This window comes from Cetorhinus maximus, chromosome 1 (genome assembly GCF_964194155.1).
Source record: "Cetorhinus maximus chromosome 1, sCetMax3.hap1.1, whole genome shotgun sequence".
In the NCBI taxonomy this organism is placed as follows: Eukaryota; Metazoa; Chordata; class Chondrichthyes; order Lamniformes; family Cetorhinidae; genus Cetorhinus; species Cetorhinus maximus.
In genome coordinates, this window is record NC_135879.1 from 135,884,556 (window position 1) to 135,906,973 (window position 22,418).

The window sequence follows — 22,418 nt, forward strand, 5'->3', positions numbered from 1 at the left end:
AGTTTTAGATGCAACAGAACCACTATTGTACACAAGGGGCTGTGTTCACAGTTTGATAGTTTTATTGCTAGTTTGATAGTTTGATTGATAGTTTAAGAGGTTACAAAAGAACTATCTGTCTTTGATGTGGATTCTGAATAGATGTTTGTTTGTTTTTACCACAGATTGACTGCTTGACGGAATTTATATTTTTGAATGGGTTTTTTTAATGAGAGGTTTTTATTCAGGATAAAGCGTGTTTGAATGACAGCTCTGTCAGACTGTTAGAATTTTTTTTAGTGTCCATTTAAAAGACATGCTGTGGATACTGGGTGAGTGACTCTGGAGCATGCATGGGGAGTAAGGGGCGGATATATTGGTATGAGGGGTCATGGGGTAGGACAGTGCATAAATGGGGCATGAAGGTGTGAGGAGCATGGGGATGTATGGGGTCATGGAGGGGGCATGTGGGATTGATGAGGGGGTGAGGATATGAGGGCCTGACATTTATCACTACAATTGAGCTGATATCACAGTAAATGGAGGCGGGTGTTTTGGCCTCCTGGCTTCACCAACCGCCCACTTCCATTGCTACCTCGGATTTGTCTCTGGAGGCATCGGGCTCAACTCCATCCCAACCCTGCCTCCCCAGAGCAAAAATACATTAAACAGGGCCCCTTTTAAAGGATATGAGACTGCCATGTTGGGAAGTTTCCCAACGCAACCTCCCTGCCTCGCCCACGAATATCTGGCCGATGTCATTAATTTGGCATGATTGGAGTGCAGCAAAAATGAGGTTTTGCCTGTATCAAATGATCAGTATCACAACTGGGCACAGGAGGCCTGCAGGTGTTGGTTCTGGAGTAAATCAGTTGCACAAAAAGAATTACAAAAAATATACAAGTGTGGTAGAATCTACCATTTACAATGCAGCAATCGTTATCAGCTTTAAAGTTATACATGAGAAATGACTATAGCTGTTGATGCTACTGCTGTAGTTAGTTTATGCTTTATTCCCTGCAGCTATCTTTAATTACAACAATTTGAACCTCAGTCCTGATTTTAACACTGGGTGGATTTTGGTGGTTGGAGAATGAAGTGAATTAGAAACTTACCTTATGCTACAGGATTGAGGTTCATGGCTATTTAAACTGTCGTACTTTATAAACATTTCACCAGCCAATGAAGACTGCTAAAAAGCCCTCTCCTTCCATCTACGTATTCAATATCACTTCCTGAGGCCTATCGCCACCTCCAATTGACAATCCCAGGAAGTAGTGGTAATTGCAGTAGGCAACAGGGAACCAGTGAACAATGGCAGTCCTGGTGGAAGTGGAGAGAGAGAAATCCACCAATATTTCAATTTTAAAACTTGCACCCTCAGTTCAAATCCTTTCATGTTCTTATCACTTGCTATCTCTGTAACTTCCTTCAACCCTCCAATCCTCTGGAAAATCTGTTCTCCTCCACCTCTAGTCTCTTGTGAATCCCCCACTACCTTAGCCAACCATTGGCAGTTATGCCTTCAACTGTCTGGGCCCTAAGAATAGAATTCTCTCCCTAAGCCTCTCTCTTCTCTTTCAAGGTACTCCTTAAAACCTACCTCTTAGACAAAGCTGCCCTAATGACTCCCTCATTGATTTGATATCAAATTATGTGTGATAACATTCTTGTGGAGTGCCTTGGGCCAGTTTGCTACATTAAAATCACTATATAAATGTAGTTTGTTCCTGAAATCCCAATCAAGTGCTGAGACCCTGGTAAATAACCAGCCAATCCTCTAATTAGATTGAATCTACCTCCGAGTAATTCATTAAATTGGTTTGGTAGAAAACTGGACATAAGTTGGTTTTCTATCTAATTTTGAACCTGGGGTCAGAGTTCCTTGGGCTGTTATTTAGCTTGTGAAGATTTCCTGATTATTTAAGTTCAGTGTTTTAGGAAAAATAAATTATTTATTCATAATAGAAATTGGGAGCCCAAGATTTTACCAACACTCACAAACTCTCCCTGCTGTCATTGAATCTTCTATTGATTAAAACTAATGTAAGAAAACTGCAGTATAATTTTTGAATAACAGGCTTTAGAATATAAATCATGCTTTCTTTGCCTGAGGACAGGTTACACCATTAGGGCTGAAAAGGAGATGAAAAACATTCTTTCTTTTACTCATCTGTTGATGTATATAGTGTGAGGCTGTGAATGTTTGTTATTGGTAAGGATATTGGATTCCTTGCAGAGGTTCATCAAACAACAACCGAATTATTAATATCTACACAGCTCAGCGATAGAATCATGTTATATGAAACAGTTGAAATGAGTGTGAGATGAAGAACTACATCTTCATCAGCAAACTGGCTATTCAGGTGTCTAGTAGACACAATGGTGGAATCCTATCAACTGTGCGGAGGCAGATTTGGAGTCAAGTTTTAGAAAGGTGCATGTCAGATTACCTACCACCGAGCAATCTTGCCTAACATGGGATGAGACCAGATCCAGCCACCTGTTCGGCGTGGTGGGTAGCCAATTAATGGAAAGTAAATCACCATCTGGGGGCAGACTGATGACTCCACCAGAATTTTTCCAGCAGCAAACAGGCCCCTTGCTGAGGCCTAAACCTGGCAGGTGCCTGGAAGCAGATTCCCTGTGGCAGGCTTGGGAGCCAGCGAGACCTCCTTTAACCCCACCCCCATCAGAGCCAATGGCTACCAGAGGGCTACAGCTGCAGCTGCCAGCCATCCTGCAGAGGGGTTTTCAATGCACAGTGATAGCCTAGCAGCTGTGGCCATCCTTATTTTTATTGATGTTTTAAATCTTCAGAGGGTGCCTCCATCTTGATGGACTAATCTGTCACTTACCTACAGACTAAGGTTTCCTTTGTTTTCATCTTTCCCTGTCATTTATCTGTCTCCTTCTCCCTTTAACCTTGGAAATGCCTTCCAGTGTGTTCACATGTCCTTTCAACATTTCATTGGCTGTAAGAATTTTTGTTGCCAATTTTGCCACCTCCTTTAATTATCAGCACCTTTTAAAATATCACACATGTGCGCACACACACACACACACACACACACCACACAAAATTTTCCACTCCCGCTACTAGTGTTCTCCCAATGTCCATCTGCATTTCCACCTAGCATTGTAATTAATTACCCAAAATTATAATCCAGAAAATGTCAATATTATTAACATAATAATTTTGGTGAGATTTGAAGCTGTTTGTAACCATTTAGATTGGTCATAACCTAGTACACGAACAAACCAACATACAAACATATGAATTAGGAACAGGAGTAGGCCTTTTGTCCCTTCCAGCCTGCTCCACTATTTAATAAGATCATGACTGATCTGATTGTGGTCCCTACTGTCCTGTCTACCCCCTATAGCTTTTGATTCCCTTGTCAGTTAAGGATCTATCTAACTTAGCCTTAAAAATATTCAATAACTCTGTCTCCACTGCTCTCTGAGGCAGTGAATTCAACAGACTAATGACCCTCTGAGAGAAACAAATTCTCCTCATTTCCATCTTAAATGGAAGATCCCTTATTTTTAAACTGTGTCCCCTAGTTTTGATCTTGCCCATAAGGGGAAACATCCTTTCAGCATTCATCCTGTCAAGTCAACTCAGGATCTTATATGCTTCAATAAGATCATCTCTTATTTTTCTAAACTTTAATGGATACAGGCCTAACCTGCCCAACTTTTCCTCATCCATTCATCCAGGAATCAGTCGAGTGAACCTTCCTTGCACTGCTTCTAATGCAATTATGTCCTGTCTAAAATATGGAGACCAAAACTGTTCTGGGTACTCTAGGTGTGGTCTCAACACACCTGTGCAACTGTAGCCAAACTTCCCTACTTTTATATTCCATTCCCCATGCAATAAACAATTTCCCATTTGCTTTCCTAATCACTTCTATACCTACTTACTAACCTTTTGCGATGCGTGTATCAGGACACCCCGATCCCTCTGTACTGCAGAGTTCTGCAGTCTCTCCCATTTAAATAATATTCAGCTTTTCTATTTTCCCTGTGAAAGTGGATAATTTCATATTTTCCTACATTATACTCCTTCTGCCAAATTTTTGCCCATTCACTTAACCTATCTGTATCCCTGTGCAGACCTCTTATGTCCTCTTCATAACTTACCCTCCTACCTATCTTTGTGTCATCAGCAAATTTAACAGCTATACATTTGCTCCTTTCATCCAAGTCATTGATATAAATTGTAAGTAGCTGAAGCCCCAGCACTGATCCCTGTGATACTCCAGTCATTAATCTTGCCAAACTGAGAATGACCCATTTATCCCTATACTCTGCTTCCTGCTAGCTAACAAATCTCTATCCATGCTAAAATGATGCCCCTACACCATGAGCTTTCATTTTTTGCAGGAGTCTTTGATGTGGCACCTTGTCAAATGCCTTCTGGAAATTGAAGGATACCACATCTGTAGTTTCCCCTTTATCCACATTGCTTGTTACTTCCTCAAAGAAGCCTAATAAATCAGTCAAATACAATTTCCCCTTCACAAAGCCATGGCAGGAATTTTTCAGTCCCAACAGTGTCAGGTGTAATGGTGGGAGGAGAGGACAATGCGGAGGGAGCTGAAAAATTGGTTTCCTGCCCGCATGAAATGATGATGGGAATGTGCGCCCCTGCCTGTCATGGCGGGTTGCCATTCCTACCAGAGGCTGGCGTGAAACCATTTTGCATCCTATTAATGTGATACAGATGAAGGCCCAGCCGGTATGTTCCCCCCTGTTCAATTATCCTCGCTGCCAGCGGGTTATCAAGCCGGTCTGGACCGATGTGGCATGGACATGTCTGGAGTTACCTGGAAGATGGCCTGGGGCAGCTTGCGGAGATTGGAAGATGGAGGCTTCCAGCAACCATATAGCCGGGAACACCACATGCTGCAGTGAGAGGTCTGGAGCACCAATCACATGGATCTTCATGCTGCGGGTTGGCAGCATGTGGTACTGTTGGGCAGCGATGGTCTGTACTGGGAGGGTGAAGATTAGATGGAGAGGAAAGGAATGAAGAGGTGAGGTGAGTGCAGAGGCCTACATGGGGTTAGGTGAGGTTGGAGGAGGTAGGGGAAAGATAGAGATGCTGCTGAGGTTGTGGAATGTGTGAGATGGTTTACGGAGCGGGAGGGTGGGTAGGGCCATGGTAGAGTGTCGGTGGGGACTGGGAGGGTTTTGCAGGTGTGGACGGACATGGTGTGGTGTGCAGGTGTGAACAGGCATGGAGGTGTGTGCAGGTGTGAATGGACATGGGAGGGGTATGAACGGGCATGGGGAGGCTTGCAAGAATGAACGTACATGGTGGGGTATGCATGTGTGAATGGGAATGGGAGGAGGGAAGGTATGATCAGCCATGGGATGGAGGGAAGGTGTGAACAGGCATGGGGAGGGGGGAAGAGGGGAAAGCGGTTCAGAGGGAGGGGTCTGTGGTGTCAGCTGTGGAGTCCTGCGAGGCATACTGAGGGAATTGTTGAAAGGAAAGGATGGTGTGGGTTAAAGTGGGCAATGGGAGCCAGTAGGGTGATAGGGTGAGGGTCCTGCAAATGATGGGTGAAAGGACGCTGCCAGTTGTTGAAGGAGACACGAAAGCAAAACTGGATTCTAGGAGTCGGCAAGATGGAGGGTGGCATGTCTATTGTCAAGAGGGTGGGCTTATTGGGTAGGTAAGGGATGTGGACATTTACCTAGAGGGTGACGGGGGCAGGTTGTAGGGTAGCTGTGGAAAGGCCAAAAAATCACCCCAGGAGGGTCAATGTTTAGGGGGTGGGGACGGGGCGAAGGGTATGTATCACAGGGGGAGTTTGGAAGGTGTTGGACACTACCAGGAAAATAACACACACCATGGTCACTTGCAACTATCCAAAGCCTCGATGTGAGAGCTTGAGGTGCTGGGAGTGGGGTAATCAGGGTGGATGGACAGAGCGGCAGGTCAGTTCAATTGGACAACTGAAGCATATGGTTTTTTTTAAACCTACTTACAGGATGTGGGTGTGGCTGGCTAGGCCAGCATTTATTGCCTATCCCTAATTGCCCTTGAGAAGGTGGTGGTGAGCTGCCTTCTTGAACCGCTGCAGTCCATGTGGTGTAGGTACACCCACAGTGCTGATAGAGAGGGAGTTCCAGGATTTTGACCCAGCGACAGTGAAGGAACGGCAATGTATTTCCAAGTCAGGATGGTGAGTGACTTAGAGGGGAACTTGCAGATGGTGGTATTCCCTTGTATCTGCTGCCCTTGTTCTTCAAGATGGTAGCAGTCATGGCTTTGGAAGGTGCTGTCTATGGAGCCTTGGTGAGTTCTTGCAGTGCATCTTGTAGATGGTACATCTACAGATGACACACTGCAGCCACTGTGCGCCGGTGGTGGAGGGAGTGAATGTTTGTGGATGGGGTGCCAATCAAGTGGCTGCTTTGTCCAGGATGGTGTCAATCTCCTTGACTTTTGTTGGCACTGCACTCATCCAGGCAAGTGGAGAGTATCCCATCACATTCCTGACTTATGCCTTGTAGATGGTGGACGGGCTCTGGGGAGTCAGGGGGTGAGTTACCTGCCGCAGGATTCATAGCCTCTGACCTGCTCTTATAGCCACAGTGTTTATATGGCTAGTCCAGTTCAGTTCCTGGTCAATGGTAACCAATGCTCACTCTAGTTACTTTGCTCCTTTTTAAATACCTGTAGAAACTCTTACTGTCTGCATTTATATTTCAAACTAACTTCGTCTCATACATTAATTTTTCCCTCCTTTGTTTGTTAGTCATACTTTGGTTGTTTTTTTTATATATTCTGTCCAATCTTCTGACCCAATTCATGGAATTGTGTGCTTTTTTCTTTCAATTTGATACTATTATTAACTTCCTTAGTTAGCCATAAATAATGCATCCTTTTCCTAGCATTGTCCTTTGTCACTGGAGTGTATCTTTGCTGAGTGTCATGAAATATCTCCTTAAATGTCTTTCACTGCATCTCTATTGACCCATCCCATAACCTAATTTTCCTGTACACTTTAGTCAGCTCTATCCTCATACCCTTATAATTGCCTTTATTTAAGTTTAAAACACCAGTCTTAGACCTACTCTTCTCTCCCTCAAATTCAATCATGTTATGATCACTGCTACCTAGGGGCTCATTTACTATGAGGTCCTTAATCCTGTCTCATTGCACATCACCAGGTCTAGAATGGCCTGCTTTCTGGTCAGCTCTAGAACATGCTGCTCTAAGAAATTGTCCTGGAAACACTCAATGAACTCATCCTCTAGGCTACCTTTGCCGACCTGATTCATCCAAATTATGTCTGGATTAAAATTACCCATGATTACCATGGTACTTTTCTCATACACTTCCATTATTTCTTTATGTATACCCCATCCTGCAGTGTAGTTATTGTTAGGGGACCTATAAACTACACCCACAAGTGAATTCTTACCTTTGCTATTTCTTATCTCCAACCAAGCTGATTCTACATCTTGACCTTGATAACTAAGGCGATCTCTCACTATTGTACTAATGTCATCTGTAATTAACAGAGCTACCCCACCACTTTTTTCCTAGCTTCCTGTCCTTCAGAATGCTAAGTACCCTTGAATGTTCAGGTCCCAGCATTGGTCACCTTGCAGCCATATCTCTGTAATGGCTACCATATAATACATAATTATTTCTACATGAGCTAACAATTCATCTGTTTTGTTGTGAATGCTGCACTCATTCAAATGCAGAGCCTTTGGTTCTGTCTTTTTACTAGTTTTTGCCGCTTCTGGCCTTAACTGCTGGTGCAATCTCAAGTTTGTATGCCCTGTCCCTACCTGCCCACACACTGATTATCACTACCTTGCTCTCTTGTCTTGTCCCCTCCCCTCATGTTATCACATCTTCCCTCACATGATCCCTCACCCTTACTATATTAGTTTTTTATGTGAAAACACTGACTAATGACAACAATACAGAATGTGGCCTTGCACATGTGAAAATCAGCCTCATTATCACCTGCTAAACTCTCACCATGGCACTAACCTGACATAAATTCAATACAGATTGTACTCAACACATGCTCTCTAAGTGCTTAGTCAGCCTTCTGAAACACCCTCTGGAGAAATCAAAGGAGCAGGGTTTCCCTTACAAATAACATAATGGAGGCCAGTGGAGTTTTCACATATGCCTGATTCAATCAATTAACCCTATAAGATTAGCACTCCTCTGGAATTCTCTTTTAAGTGCCTTTAGGATTGCTTTGTATGATATTTATCATGGACACATTTACAAATTCACATAAAATTTATTTGGTTTTTGAGCAAGAAAACTGGCCCTTTATTTTACATGGGTTAATGACTTCTTGAAAATAAAGAAACAGTGGAATTCTGATTAATTAATTGCATAGGCCTTGACCCCAAACAACAAGACAGCATCACAAATAAATAAATAAGTATTGCTGAAAAAAAAGACACAAAAAGAGCTTTTCATCTTTTTTTCTTTCATTGAATGTGAGTGTCACTGGCTAAGCCAGCATTTATTACCCATCTCTAATTGCCCTTGTTCAGAAGGCATTTAAGAGATAACCACATTGCTGTGGGCCTGGAGTCACATGTAGGCCAAACCAGGTAAGGACAGTAGATTTCCTTCCCTAAAGGACAAAAGTGAACCAGATGGGTTTTTACAACAATTGGCAATGGTTTCCTGGTCATCATCAGACTTTTAATTCCAGATTTTTATTGAATTCAAATTCCACCATCTGCTGTGGCAGGATTCAAACCTGGGTCCCTGAGCATTACCTTGGGTCTCTGAATCACTATTCCAGCAACAATACCACTACGCCATCACCTCCCCTTACACTCATCAGGCCAGATGCACAAGAATACCAATTGTAAAGAGAACAACTATTTATACTGCATGAGAAGAGAGTGCCAATTGGTTGGCAAGTGGACTCTGATTGGTTGAGGCATTGCCATAGAGAATGCATCAGGGGACAGTTAACTGCCAAGCTTTTGTTTAAATTCAAACCAGGCAGGTCGACTGATGTCAAATAGATAAATAAGCATTGAACAATTGAAAACTAACTTGTGCTGAAAATGGTTAAAATAAAATTCAGGCAATTTCAAGTAACCTAAAAATCCTTTATTTATAGTCCTGCTGTCTTTGTTAACCATCACTGGAATATTCCCCCCAGGTGTGTCAACTTGGACTCTTTGTCCACATTTTCATAATTTGCATTACCTTCTCCTGTTGCATATGCTGGCATATGTCCTCCACCCCTATTACTCTGGTATACTGCTCATTCCTCATTTTTTCACCACCACTCAGTCCTGTCCCTAAAAGATATTGTCCTGTCACATATTCGCTCCTTAAAGCAGGTTTTACTTGCATTTCCATCCTCACCTTTCCCATTTCTGACTCAATGTTCTCCTCACTCCTTTTAGTACTTTAAGGCATTCAATGTGAGAACTGCTATAAATATAAATGCAAGCTGATGTTGTTGGAAAATAATTCATAGGTTCAAAGCTCTGCCACATTAGTTGCTATCCCATGGGTAACTGCCCAGTTTTTCCTCTCAGGGTGTGTATGTCTGGCTGCTAACCCTGAAAGTCAGCAACTGATGTTAATTTAAAAACAAACACCTTTGTTTTTACACCTGATTGAGCAAAGGAGTTTTCCCCAGTATCATGGTCAATATTTATCCGCCAAACAAACATCACTAAAATGGATTATCTGGTCATTATCACATTGTTGTTTGTGGAACCTTGCAGTGCACAAATTGGCTGCCACATTTCCAACATTACAACAGTGAATACACTTCAAAAGTACCTCAGCGGCTGTAAAGCACATTGGGATGTCGAGAGGCCATGAAAAACACCATGTAAAATTCAAGTCTTTCTTTCTTTAAACTTATGAATTATTTTACTGATATATTTTGTCTCAGTCTGAATAATTAAGGCTTTTTTTTATTCTTTCATGGGATATGGGCATGGCTGGTAATGCCAACATTTATTATACATCTCTATATGCCCTTGAGAAGGTCGTGGTGAGCTGCCTTCTTGAATCACTGTGGCCCATGTGGTGTATGTAGGTACACCCACAGTGCTGTCAGGAAGGGAATTCCAGGATTGTGATCCAGTGACAGTGAAGGAACGGCGATATATTTCCAAGTCAGGATGCTGCGTGGCTTGGTGGGCACTTGCAGGTGGTGGCATTCCTATGCACCTGCTGCCCTTGTCCTTCTGGGTGGTAGAGATCGTAGGTTTGGAAGGAGCTGTTCAAAGGTGCCTTAATGAGTTGCTATAGTGCATCTTGTAAATTATACACACTGCTGTCATTCTGTGTTGGCGATGCAGGGGGCGAATGTTTAAGACATTGGATAGGATGCCGTTCAAGCGGGCTGCTTTGTCTTGGATGGTGTTGAACTTCTTGAGTGTTATTCAAGCCACACTCAGCCAGCCAAGTGGTGAGTATTCCATCACACTCCTGACTTGTGCCTAGTGTATGGTGGACAGGCTCTGGGCAGTTAGGAGGTGAGTTACTCGTCGCACGATTCCTAGCCTCTGACCTGCTCTTGTAACCACAATATTTATATAGCTGGTCCAGTTCAACTCCCGGTCAATGGTAACCCACCAGGATGTTGATAGTGGGAGATTCAGTGATGGTAATGCAGCTGAATATCAATGGGCAATGGTTTGTTTCTTTTGTTGGTGATGGCCATTTCCTGGCACTTATGTGGCAGGAATCTCACTTGCCATTTATCAGCCCAAGCTTGAATGTTGTTCAGGTCTTGCTGCATATGGACAAAGACTGCTTCAGTACCTGAGGAGTCATGAGTGGTGCTGAACTTGTGCAATCATCAGTGAACATCCCCACTTCTGACCTTATGATGGAGGCAAGTTGATTGATGAGACAGCTGAAGATGGTTGGCCCTAGGACACGACCCTGACGAACTCCTGCAGTGATGTCCCAGGAATAAGATGATTTATTTCCAACAACCACAACCACCTTCCTTAGTACAAGGTATAACTCAAACCAGTAGACAGTTTTCCCCCTGATTCCCATTGACTCCAGTTTTGCTAGGGCTCCTTGATGCCACACTCAGTCAAATGCTGCCTTGATGTCAAGGGCAGTCACTCTCACCCCACCTCTTGAGTTCAGCTCTTCTGTCCATATTTTAACCAAGCCTGTAATGAGGACAGGAGCCAAGTGGCCCTGACTGAACCCAAACTGAGCATCAGTGAACAGCTTATTGCTGTGCAAGTGCCACTGTGACAGTCCAAATCTTCTGTGGGCCTGAAGCAATGTCCAAAACCTGAGCAAATGTGGTAAAACATTGCATCTTCAATACTTGGCTAAATATTCATCCCCATGATCATTCCTTTAAATCAGACAGTCTGTATTTGTATCTCTGTTTGTCTTACCTAGATATACATATGCATTCTTATAGCATTATTCATAAATACCCAGTCATAGGAGCACAGCACAGGGGAAACAAATATGTATTTAAATTGTGATTTGGTGATAAATGGGGTAGAACATGCAGAAAGACCATTTTAGCCACTGTATTTAAGCAACATTATGGCATTGCCAACTAGTTGCGTCACGTTGCACAAAACATGCAAGAAATTGGTGCACAAATGTGATATTTTGCTAGTTAAAATGTTTCTGCACAAAGCAAAATTGTGCTGATAGCGCTTTTCCCAAGCACTGTTAGACTGCAGGACGCATTAAAAACCAGGAAAAAAATCAAGTCTTCCTACCATTGGTCTAACAAAATCTTGCAGCATACCTTCACCTGGTTGGTTCTGGGCAGCCATATTAAGACCATGGAATTACAAGAGACCCCAAACCAGTCAGTGACTAGTTGTTCATATTAAAAAGGGAGTCAATGGTTACCGGGGTAGGTGGGAATGTGGAGTTGAGGCCACAATCAGACCAGCCATGATCTTATTGAATGCTGGAGCAAGCGCAAGGCACCAAATGGCCTACTCCTGATCCTAATTCGTATGTTTGTATGTGTGTTACCCTGAGTGGATTCGGTGAAAGATCACCTACACCATGGTAATTGCTGATCCTTGATCATTTTGTCAACAGTTTTTATATTACTTCTCACAAACATGCCTTTTCATGATCATATATGTACGAGTTAGGTACCAAATTAAGCCTTGTGAAATATAGAGACCACAAACCAAACATTTACATGGGATCCCTATAAGGCAAACATCATCCATGGCTTTGGAATGGTGGTGATTAACAATACAAAATCATCTTTTGCCTTTGGTTCCACACAACAATAATGACAACAGCTTGTATTTATATAGCGCCTTTAATGCAATCGAACATCTGAAGCAGTCTACAGCAGCATTACATTTTAAAAATTGCCACTGAGCCAAATAAGGACAGATTAGGGCAGATGACATCATGGTATTGCCAACTAGTTGCATCATATTGCACAAAACATCATCAAAGAAGTAGGCCTTAAAAAATGTCTTAAAGAGGAAAGAGAAGCAGCAAGATTTAGGGAGGAAAACCTAGAACTTAGGGTATAGGCAGCTGAAGGCATGATCATCAAAGATGGATCCATTAAAATCTGGGGTGCTAAAGAGGCCAGAATTGGAGGACCTAAGATATTTCAGAGAGTTGTATGGCTGCAGGAGAACAGAGATAGGAAAGGGTGAGGCCATGAAGGTATTTGAAACAACGGTAAGAATTTTAAAATCAAGCTGTTGTTTAACTGGGTGCCAATATAGGTCAGTGAGCACAGGGGTGATGGAGAAATGGAACCATGTGTGAGTTAGGACACAGGCAGCAAAGTTTTGGAAGGCCTAAGGTTCAGAGAGTAGATTGCAGGAGACTCTGGAGCTTCCTTTCCAACAGCACTGTGGGTGTACCTGCACTACATGGACTGCTGTGGTTCAAGAAGGTGCCTCAGTACACATTCTCAAGGGCAATTAGGGATGGGCCACAGGTATTGGCCTTGCCGGTGATAACCACATCCCATGATAGAATAAAGAAACAGCAGTGCATTGGAGCATCCAAGCCTAAGGTAAGAAAGACATGGATGAGGGTTTCAGCAGCAGATGAGTTGAGGCAGGTTCAGAGTGGGTCGATGAATCAGAGATGGAAATAGGCGGGCTTTGTGATGGTGCAACTATGTGTTCGAAAGTTCATCCTGAGGTCGAATACGGCATCAGCTTCCAAACGATTTGGTTCAGTTTCAGAGGGGGATAGTGTAGGTGGCTAGGGAACATAATTTCTGGCAGAGCAAAAACAATGTCTTTGATCTTCCCAATTGGAGAAAATTTCTGCTCATCAAATACTGGTCCTGGAATGTTGGTCAAGCAGCCTGACAACTTAGAAGCAGTGGAGGGTTTGATAAGAGTTGATGGTGAGGTATAGCCTGGTGTCGTCAGCATACATGTGGATGCTAGATGAAATTGTGTGGGAATGGAAAGAGAAGCCATTACAGCAAATAACAGGAGACACAGAGTCAAGATAAATGCATCATTTTCAATTTGACAAACTGTAACTAGTGGGATACCACATGGATCAGCACTGGGGCTTCAACTATTTACAATCTATATTAATGACTTGGATGAAAAGACCAACAATATTGTAGCCAAATGTGCTGAAGATACAGAAATAGATAAGAAAGCAAATTGTGAGGATTCAAAGAATCTGCACAGGTTAGATGGATTAAGTGAGTGGGCAAAATTTGGCAGATGGAGTATAATATAGGAAAATGTGAAGTTGTCTACTTTGGTAGGAAGAATAAAAAAACAGAATGTTATTTAATAGAGAAAGATAGCAGAATGGTGTAGTACAGGCCTGGGTGTCTTTGCACACAAATCACAAAAAATTAGCATGCAGGTGCAGCAAGTAATTAGGAAGGCAAATGCAATGTTAGGTCTCCCCTTTAAGGCAAAGAGGAGGAGAGATTTCTTCTCAGAAGGTCAATAGTCTTTGGAATTCTGTACCCAGAGAGCAAAGAAGGCTGGGTCATTGAATATATTCCAGGCTGAATTAGACACATTTTTTGATCTACACGAGAGTCAATGACTATCAGGGGTGGCAGGAAAGTGCAGTTAAGGCCACACTCATATCAACCATGATCTTATTGAATAGTGGAGCAGGCTTGAGAGGCCAAATGGCCTACTACTGCTCCTATTTCTCATCCTCTCATTCTCTCATTCTGTGACTACAATTAGATGAGGATGGAACCAGGTGCAGTCAGACCCAGCCAGATGGATGGAGGACAAGAAGGACGAGGAAGGCTGATTTACCACTGTCACAAGAGTTGTCATGTGCGTCTTTTCTAAGAATTATTTTGGTATTGTGGCAGGAGCAGAAGCCCGATTCAAACACAAAGGAATAAACCTTTGTTATGGCCCATTTTCAGGCAGAGGAGCCATGGTTCATAACCGGACAGGGCCCGTTCTTGTTGAAGCAGGCAGCAGACAAACTTAGTGCTGCCTCTTCATTTACCTGCCTGTAGCATTGGCCTGAGTGCGGCCAATAATGCAGGCACAGGAGGTTGAGCAGTGTGCACTGATCTCACATGGTGCAGCCAGACTGCTCCCCTTAAAGACCACCTTTCCCTATTAAAAGGAAGCAACATTCAGTGAAAGGGAGCTGCTGCCGACTGCCCGCACTGCCACTGGCTGACAGTAGGAGAGTGACAAATGGAGCACCAGGAAAGAGAGAGGGTTCTCAGATTCATGGATGTGGTGCTGCAGATTTTATTGGTCAAAGCCAACAGAAGGAGGGAAATCATGTCCCTGCAGGGGGGGCGGGGGGGAGGGGGGTGTGCAGGAGGCCTTCTAGTAACATGCTCTGTGGGGAATAGGAGCAGTTGGCTAGTGAGGTCAATGCCCCAGAGTCTGGCCCTGAGGACCTGGCAGCATTGCCCCAAGAAGTCCATAGATTTCATACGGGTGGTCTAGGTGGTGAATTCATTATCAGATGACACCTCCTATGCACTGCACCACCTCATGCTGCTCATTGTGACACATCCCCATTGCTATGAATACATATCTCCAAGGACTGTTTTTTTCTTTAATTGAAAGGACATTGAATTATTTGGACACAGTCTTGGGGACTGACCTAAGTTTTTTTAAAAGGTTATAAGTTCACTTTGAACTGTGGACAAACTGCCTTTTCCAAGAAGTCACAAGGCTTCAGCTAAATGACCAGCACGGCACCTGAGGAGCTAGGAACTATTTGTTTATTTGAATTTCAATTGTTGGAGGAAAACACGACTGCTTTCAGAGGTTGTGGTGATTTTCTGGAAACCGCCTGACTGAGATGAGTTTCTGCTTTGAACTGTTTTTTTGGACTCAGTGAACCAAAAAAAGAGAAGGCTGCCCAACTCATTCTCTCCCTGCCATATCTAACATTCAATGTAGTTCTCAGTATCCAGTTAGAAATCCTCATCTCAGTATAACTTATATGTATCTGGAAACCTGAGATGCTGAGGTGAGAGAGTGATCCCAAGAACATTGATCCTGCTCTGTTTTTCTCCACACCAAAGCTCTTTTGGAAAGAACTTCCAGACAACTATTGTGACTAGCAATCTGTCTACACAAGCAGGAAAACCAGGTCAATAGTGTCAAAACTCTTCAAACTTAATCCTTTTTCATAAAATTTTCCCATTGGCCAAGAGACGTTTTTTCCTTGAAACACCAACCTCTGCAGATACCCTATTGTTTTGCCCTTTGTGTGTTTGTGTGTGTGTGCATGTGTGTGTTGGGATTTAAAGGGGTATATAGTTACACTTCCAGATTGCAAATTGTATGTTAACCTGGTTTTGCAACTTGCTTGAAAAATAAGTTTTGTTTCATAATTAATCAATCATTCTGAGTTTATTGTAAAAAGCCTGGTTAAAGTCTATTTTGTTCTGGTTCAAACAATAGCAAAAGTAAACAATAAGCCATTTTGGTGAGTGTAAAAAACATCTATACTTATGCTGCAACCTGTGGAGTAGTGGGGCTAGAGAAACAGCCACAATACCATCACTTACACAGCAGCATTCTCTTACACAAAACACTCAGGTTTAACATCCAGATAGTCCATCTCATCCATATACGCCTACTAATGCTGTCAGATTCATGTCTACTTCCCACTGCCTCCACACACTTCCAGCTATTCACATCACCCAAACACAGTGTAACGTTATCACTGACATTTTTCCCTTTCTCTTGCAGGACCAAGTAGCTCATAATCACTGGTAAAAGGGCAGAGCCAGTGGAGGACAAGGATGCCTACATCTCCTGAACTGTGCGCAGGAGATACATCTCTGCATCAGGGAGTTGACTACAACAGAACCCATGTCATCCTGCATCACTGACAGCATTGAGAATAATGGCCTGTTCCTGCCTGATGCCCCATCTCAACTTCCACCTTATCCTCATCCTACTGTATCGTACGATAAGCAAGCTATTGATGGTGTGCTCATTGACCTCATGATTTCCACTCCAATTCCCTTCCGCCACCTCAACCTTCCCCTTTCTACTTTTCTCCTTTAAGACACCTAAGATGTGCTATTAAACCAGCCAAAGCAGCACTAGGTGGAAGAGAAAGCAACACCGCAGCACTGTTTAAAAGGGTTCCTTATCACTTGATCGGGCACTTGCAGCCATTAGCTCCCAACATTGACAACACACATAGTTTAGAGGCCAGTATAGAGTTGGAGTCAACATGTGGTGAGCAATTTATCCTCTAAGCTGTGGCGAGTGTGTATCTGCGCAGCAATTGGGAACATACATGTTTGCAATGTTCCTTTAAGATGCATTAATTCACGCCCACGCGTCAAACTTAAAAGGACTGTGTAGAGCAACAAGTTGGCTGCACATAGCAAAGAAAGTTAGAGGGAACATTGGTGGTGAGTCACCAGGCATGAGTGGATTGCAGCCAGCTCATAGGTAAAGGATAGTTTATGTGCCAGCCCACTGGACAGCGAGGTTGCAGGCAAGTTCTGCTACAGGGTCTCATATGAGGGCCTTGATGGAGCAAGAACACTGATGGAAATTCACACCAAGGTCCTTGGCGCATTGGCTGGTCAACTAGACAGCCTCCTGTCACCTGTCAAGGAGCACGGAGGAGGCCTGCTCCAATTTGATGGAGGGCATTGTGCAGAACTCTCCCTCTCTGCAGCTTCTGCTCCTTCTCCCTATTGTGTTGCAGAACCAGAGGCACTGCAACTGCAGTCCCCATTCTTGTTGTGCCTTTATGTGGGCAGATTGCCAAATCTTCTCCCCTCCCTGTGAGGATACAGCAATACTTCTTGCCAAATCCAACAAATCACCACAACACCTCTAAAAGCACTTCTCAGCACTTCCAGAAACTTTGCTATTGCATAATGCAGTTTAAATCATCCGTCCTGCAAGTTAGGTGCCTATCACTTTGAACAGCACTAGTGCTGGGTCCATCTTGCATCTGTGCATGTTCTTTGTGAAGTGATAAGTAAATACATTGGGCGGGATTTTCCAACCCCGCCCGCCACCGGGATTGTCCGTTCCCATCGTAAATCAATGGACTTTTGGCTGAGCCATCGACTCTCCAATGCCGGCTCCTGCCACGACAGGGCTGGAAAATCCTGGCCATTGAGTAGAACTGCGTGGTCCAAGTTTGTAAAGTCTGCATCAAATCAGCTGCAACGGCTGTTTGACAACATGACCTGACAGTTGGGGAGGTTCCAGTGCACTCGTGGCATGAGCCACCTTCTCAGCTGCGAACGCTGCAGGGGCCATGCCGAAAGCTGCGGGAAGCATTGCCCGCCCCACTCGGGAGTGTCTCCAGCTTCTTCAGCTCGGCTCCAGCAGCGCCTCAGAACCAAAATTCTCAGGTGGAGGTTTGTTAAAGATCGGCCCAGATCTGGGAGGCAGTTCAAGGACTTTGTAGAATAACAAGAGGTTGGAAATGGGGCAATACTTTCCAAGGATGAAGGAGTCAAGGAGTTATTTTTTTTAAGGAGAGGGGTGACGACAATAGATTTGAGGAGGGCCCGGCATCTGAGGAAGCACATTGAGTGTTCATATCTCTGGCTGCTATCGATTAATGCATAGAACTTTGGGTTTCCGTACCTCTGCACCTGTCAGTTAAAAAGCTTAATGTTCAGTATTTCACTTTAGAATGTCAATGGCTGTTTTAACAAGGCATCAATGTGATATTCCATTCCCTTTACCCAGGTCACATTTGTGTTGGACTTAAGGATCTTATCAAATGCAAGAATCACCTTAGATCTAAGACAGTAGCTTTTGACAATTATTAAAGCTAAAATATTTTGGTTACATGTTTGTATAACACCTGCCTAACAAATAATTATTGTATGTGTTGCTTTGGTTGAGCTTCATTTCCACTTCATTAGGTCTGATTCATTTAAATAGTCAATATCATTTTGTAACTTACAAATCCATGTTATAAAGAAACTATTGAGCCTGTTAATGAATTTCACAGTTGGAACAGTATGTAGAGATAGTAAGAGATTTCACACTTAATTGGTGTTGTTAACTATTTAAAGAAACACTCAGTCTCACTGACTCATTAGAGTTTTTCTGTACCTCATATACAATCTGTTCCTTTTTTTAAAAAAAGGCACTGAATTTAATAAGTGAAATGGAATATATACAGCTTATCATTTGTTTGCTATAGCATGGTGTGATGATGTAAATCACACTAAAACACACCATCACACATAATTATCAGAATGAAAGTGATGGTCTGGGTTTTTATCATCAAGGTGGAAGTTGGGAAAATGATCCCTATGCCAAGCTATGGCACTCCCATGCCCATGACCCACTATACACTGTATAGAAATGATGAGCCCTATTGTAACAATAAACAACAAAAGTCACAAAACTATGTGCTTAAAAAACAGTCATTTATTCAGAAAGCAGACGGCCATTCAGCCTGCCATGTCGTGCCAGCTCTCTGTAACATCAACTCAGAATGTCTGACTCCCCTACCCTTTCCCCGTAGCCTTGCAAATTATTTCTTCAGGTGCTTATCCAACTTACTTTTGAAAGCCCCAATTAAATCTGCCTCCAGCTCACTCTCAAATAGTGCATTCCAGATCCTAACCACTCACTGTGCAAACAAAATTATTTCCTCATGTCACTATTGGATCTTTTGCAAACCACCTTAAATCATACTTTTGAACATCTCGATTAAATCTCCTCTCAACCTCTTCACTAAGGAGGACAATCCCAGCTTTTTTATCTACTTATGAACTGAAGTCTTTCATCCCTGGAACCATTATCATGACTCTTTTCAGCACTCTCTCTAAAGCCTTCATATTCTTCCTGAAGTGTGGTGCCCAAAATTGGACATAATACTTCATCTGAGGTCGACTCAGGGAAGGTTTATCATAACTTGCTTGCTTTGTACTCTATGGACGGAATCGTCCCAGATCTGCACTAAGTGCAGAAGCGGGCAGGAAAAAGAGCGTTTTGCCCACCGGCCGCAATGGCGGCTTTTCATGCTGTATCGTCACAATCCCACCTCATTAATCATGCATTCCCAGGTAACACGTCATTTCGATTGCAGGCGGGCTCTCATTTTCCCGCCATGCCATCACCTCGCTGCTTCCTCAAGCTGAGTGCCATGCTTAAAGTATAGCCACACGTACAACTCTCAGTGCTTCCGGCCCAGGACTGCTGCACAGAAGACATGGTCCCAAAAGCAAGAAGGCTGCAGCCCCCTGATTCAATGGCACATTCTGGGAACGCCTTTTGGATGCCGTGGAGGCTTGTCGTGATGTCCTGTACCCCACTCTGACCACAGGAGGTCCAGCAATCTCACCACTCCGGCTTGGTAGGCAATGGTAGTGGTGATCAGTGCCAATGCTGCATGGAAGAGGTTGGCCATCCAGTGCAGAAAGAGGATGAATGATCTCATCCGTGCCACCAGGGTGAGGCAACCATCTCATTGCTCTAAACTCACACACTCAAGCCCATCACACATTCACTGGTATCTCGCTCACTGCCAGCTCAAGGGACATCACCACTCACCCTCTAACACATACCCTCACATCTCCATCTGACCTCATCTCCTCTGGAGACTGCCTCCTCAGCCCTCACCATCTTGAGGCCACTTACACAGATCAACCTGTGCCACCACACACACACACACTGGGATACCCTCTCTTCCCCAGTACAACCTTCACTCTGCAGCCTCTTCCTTTGAAGTCATTGAAAAGCCACCCCCACCTTACAGCTGGTCTGGTAGGTAAAGACCTGCCTGTGAGCCCCCCTAAAAGTGATGTGGTGCTGCCTGCGAAGCCTGGCGCTGATAACCACAAGTGCTGCCTGAAGCAGGGTAGGCAAACACACCTCAAAGTCCAGAGCGAAATGCAGCTCGCCGGGTGCATGTCACTTATGTTCAATTGTAAAACACGTCGGCATGCCATTGATGGGCACAGCGGACATTTGCAAACTTGTTTAACAATGTCATGAAACCGATTTTTGGCCTTCTTGCCATATTGTCCACTCATGTTGCCAAACATGCCCACCACCAACAGACAAGGAAAATTCCACTCTATGCCTTGATTTATAAAGCCCTGGAGCCAGTATGCTTTTTAACCACTTTTTCAACCTGCCCTGATACGTTCAATGACTTGTGCGCACATACCCCAAGGTCTCTCTGTTTCTGTACCCCTCCTTAGAATTGTTCCCTTTAGTTTATATTACCTTTCCTCATTCATCCTACCAAAATGTACCACTTCACACTTCTCTGCATTAAAGTTAATTTGCTCGTTATCCATCTGTTCCACCAGCTTGTCTATGTTCTCTTGAAATCTGCAACTACTCTCACAATTCACATGCCTTCCAGTTTTTTGTCATCTCCAAAATTTCAAATCGTGCCCTGCACATCCAAGTCTATGTCATCAATATATTTCAAGAAAAGCAAAGGTCTAAGTATCAAAGCTGCGGGAACCCTATACGTTCCTCCAGTCTGGAAAAAAACATTCACTGCTACTTTCTTTTTCCTGTCATCAGCCAACTTTGTACTCACGCTGCCACTCTCCTAATTCTATGAACTTCAACTTTTTTGACAAGTCCATTCTGTGGCAATTTCTCAGACGTCTTTTGAAAGTCTATATACAGCACACCAACCTTCTCTTTTACCACATTAAAAATCTCAATCAATTTAGTTAAGCATGCTTGACCTTTAACAAATCTGATCTGGCTTTCCTTTATTATTTTGCACTTGTCCAAGTGGCTGTTAATTGTGTCCTGGATCATCGTCTCTTAAAGCCTTCCCATGATTAAACTGGCTGGCCTACAGTTGCTGGGTTTAACCTTAGTCTTTTTTGAACATTGCAATTTTCCTGTTCTTTGGCACCGTCTTGGTGGATTGGAAGATTATGGCCAATGCCTCCTTAACTTCCACCCTTACTTCCCTCAGAAAGCTTGGATGGATCCCATGTGGTCCTGGTGACTTATCAACATGTAGTATCACCAGCCTATCTAATACCTCCTCTTTATCAATTTTTAGTACATCCAGTATCTCAACTTTCTCCTTTTTCACTGTGATATGGTCAGCATCTTCTTCCTTGATAAAGACAGTTATAAATGACTCATTTAGTACCTCAGCTACATCCTCTGGTTCCATGGGTAGATCCCCTTTTTGCTCCCTAATCAGTACCACCTCTTGCTACTGTTTTATTATTCATATGCCTATAGAAGACTTTTGGATTCCCTTTTATGTTAGCCACCAGTCTCTTCTCATACTCTATGTAATTAAAAAACACAATTATCTCATCCTCCCCGCCACACACACAGAGCAACTAACACAGAGCACATATTTAAAAAGCAGTTATTTTTAAAATCTTGCATAAGTGTCAGCATTCGCTCTCACCTTTGGGTCAGAGGTCATAGGTTCAAACCTGACTGGGGAAACTTGAACACATTTCAAAGAGATCACTGCACTTTCGGGGGTGGCATCTTTGGGGTCAGAAGGAGAACAGCAGTTTTGCTCATGTCCGGGTGAACATTTATCCCTCAACCAGCACCTAAAAAAGCAGATGACCTTTCATTTCATTGCTGATTCACTGCACAAAACAGTTGCTGCATTTCCTACAGTGTAGTAAGTACACTTTAAAAGTACTTTATTGGTTGTAAAGCTCTTTGGGTTGTGAAAGGCACTATATAAAGCTGAGTTTCTTCTTGCGTGCAAGTTTAATGTTCAAAGTGCCAGTTCACACTCCACCTCTAACCACCTGTTAGGTAGTCTGCTATCTAAGATGCCAAATTATAACATTTAAATATCGACGCTGGGTTTGTGCACAGCAGTTTATAACAGTTGCTATTTTGAACTTGGTATATTTAATGGTATCACAACATAATGCAGCTGGAGATTACAAAAATGGATGCTTCACAAAATTGATCCTCATACTTTCTGGAAGCACAGAACTTGATAAAGAAGACCATCTGCTGCACCATCAGATTCC

General features: G+C 43.3%; 1 protein-coding gene across 1 annotated transcript in view; it reads right to left on the reverse strand.

Moving 5' to 3' along the window:
* The window catches only part of LOC144683766 (BTB/POZ domain-containing protein KCTD8-like), a 348,274-nt gene that overhangs the window by 246,035 nt on the left and 79,821 nt on the right, over positions 1 to 22,418 (reverse strand). The gene's annotated exons all lie outside the window — the stretch shown is intronic.